Genomic DNA, 2,334 nt, shown 5'->3' with positions numbered 1-2,334 from the left:
GAATAAGTGGGAGCAGCAATGCGCCGTGAAATACCACTACTCTTATCGTTTTTTTACTTATTGGATGGAGCGGAGGCGGACCGCAAGGTCCACGTTCTGGACTTAACGCCCGTCTTCGGACGGGCGGATCCTCGTCCAAGACACCGTCAGGTTGGGAGTTTGGCTGGGGCGGCACATCTGTCAAATGATAACGCAGGTGTCCTAAGGTGAGCTCAATGAGAACAGAAATCTCATGTAGAACAAAAGGGTAAAAGCTCACTTGATTTTGATTTTCAGTACGAATACAAACTGTGAAAGCATGGCCTATCGATCCTTTAGTCTTTAGGAGTTTTAAGCTAGAGGTGTCAGAAAAGTTACCACAGGGATAACTGGCTTGTGGCAGCCAAGCGTTCATAGCGACGTTGCTTTTTGATCCTTCGATGTCGGCTCTTCCTATCATTGCGAAGCAGAATTCGCCAAGTGATGGATTGTTCACCCACCAATAGGGAACGTGAGCTGGGTTTAGACCGTCGTGAGACAGGTTAGTTTTACCCTACTGATGAAGTGTTGTTGCAATAGTAATTCTGCTCAGTACGAGAGGAACCGCAGATTCAGACAATTGGCATTTGCACTTGCCTGAAAAGACAATGGTGCGAAGCTACCATCTGTTGGATTATGACTGAACGCCTCTAAGTCAGAATCCGTGCTAGAAAGCAACGATGATTACCTCCAGAGAACTTTAGGCGAACCAGAATAGAGGGTTTCGGCCCTCATGCGTCCCAAAGTGCCAAGGGGGACAAAAGCTCCCAAGGCACTGCCGCTAGCAAATTCTAACGTTTCTGGAGATAAATCCTTTGCAGACGACTTAAATAAAGAACGGGGTATTGTAAGTTGTAGAGTAGCCTTGTTGCTACGATCTTCTGAGATTAAGCCTTTGTTCTAAGATTTGTATCACATCTTTTTTTTGACAAGGTCAAAAGTCCTCCTCACACCATGAAATATTTTTTAAGTCAAAGGTCCTCCTCACACCACAAAATATTTTCAAAGTCAAAAGTCCTCCTCACACAATTTAATATTTTGTAACTGAAAGGTCCACCACAAAACCCAATTCTTTTCTAAGTGAAAAGTCCTCAAAATTTTTAGAAAAACTCTTAGAAAAATTGTTTGGTATGAGAAGGACCTCGACTTCGAAAATTCTGTGGTGTGGGGAGGTCTTTTGACCTACCAAAAAAATTGGTGGTGTGAGGAGGACCTCTGACTTAGAATTAGGGTTTGAAATGGGTTAGGGTTAGGGTTAGGGTAAGTGTTAGGGTTAGGAAAAAGGTTTAAATGATATTTGGAGAGGTTTTTCGGGTGTTTAGAGGCTATTTATGCTATGTAACGAGTATTTGCTTATATACTTGCTTATATACTTAGGTCAACAATTTATAGCAAAAATGTGTTCCAGCCAAGTTCTTTTAGACGCTCTTTCGAATGGCAACATTCCCGATTGAAAATGGCGACCTACCAAAATCCGCACTTTGCTTCCCCGTCCATATAGAGGTGAGTATTTGACTTTGCTTCCGTCAGAGTCAAGGAAACACATTGAAAATGGAATCAGCATACAAGAAAACCTAGTTTGGGATAGGTTTTGTGCCTTCCGTGGTATTATAACCATAGAACTGCTCCTGAGGGGGGTAGGGTAGGCCCACCAAAAAGTGCACTTCTGGTTAGGTCGCTAATTTCTAAAATAAATGTGTCCCAACCAAGTTTTTTTGGACGCTCTTTCGAATGGCAACATTCCTGATTGAAAATGCCGACCTACCAAAATCCGCACTTTGCTTCCCCGTCCATATAGGGGTGAGTATTTGGCTTTGCTTTCGTCAGAGTCAAGGAAACACATTGAAAATGGAATCAGCATACAAGAAAACCTAGTTTGGGATAGGTTTTGTGCCTTCCGTGGTATTATAACCATAGAACTGCTCCTGAGGGGGGTAGGGTAGGCCCACCAAAAAGTGCACTTCTGGTTAGGTCGCTAATTTCTAAAATAAATGTGTCCCAACCAAGTTTTTTGGACGCTCTTTCGAATGGCAACATTCCTGATTGAAAATGCCGACCTACCAAAATCCGCACTTTGCTTCCCCGTCCATATAGGGGTGAGTATTTGGCTTTGCCTTTGTCAGACTCAAGTAAAAGCATTTAAAATGGAGTCAGCATACAAGAAAACCTAGATTGGGATAGTTTTTCTGCCTACCGTGGGATCATAACCATAGAACTGCCCCTGAGGGAGGTAGGGTTAGGGTTAGCGTTAGGGTTAACGTTGGGGTTAGGATTGAAGACAGAAGATTGGTGATGTCAGGAGGACCTTCTTAAAAC

General features: G+C 43.2%; 1 pseudogene; it reads left to right on the top strand.

Annotated features, from left to right (window-relative positions):
* On the top strand, positions 1-929 carry LOC146447320 (large subunit ribosomal RNA; annotated as a pseudogene; the record flags this gene model as incomplete).
* Between the last annotated feature and the right edge of the window lie 1,405 nt (positions 930-2,334).

The sequence above is a fragment of the Pavona decussata genome, unplaced genomic scaffold, assembly GCF_977016875.1.
Source record: "Pavona decussata unplaced genomic scaffold, jaPavDecu1.1 SCAFFOLD_2469, whole genome shotgun sequence".
NCBI lineage: Eukaryota > Metazoa > Cnidaria > Anthozoa > Scleractinia > Agariciidae > Pavona > Pavona decussata.
This window is presented reverse-complemented; position numbering and strand designations above follow the sequence as displayed.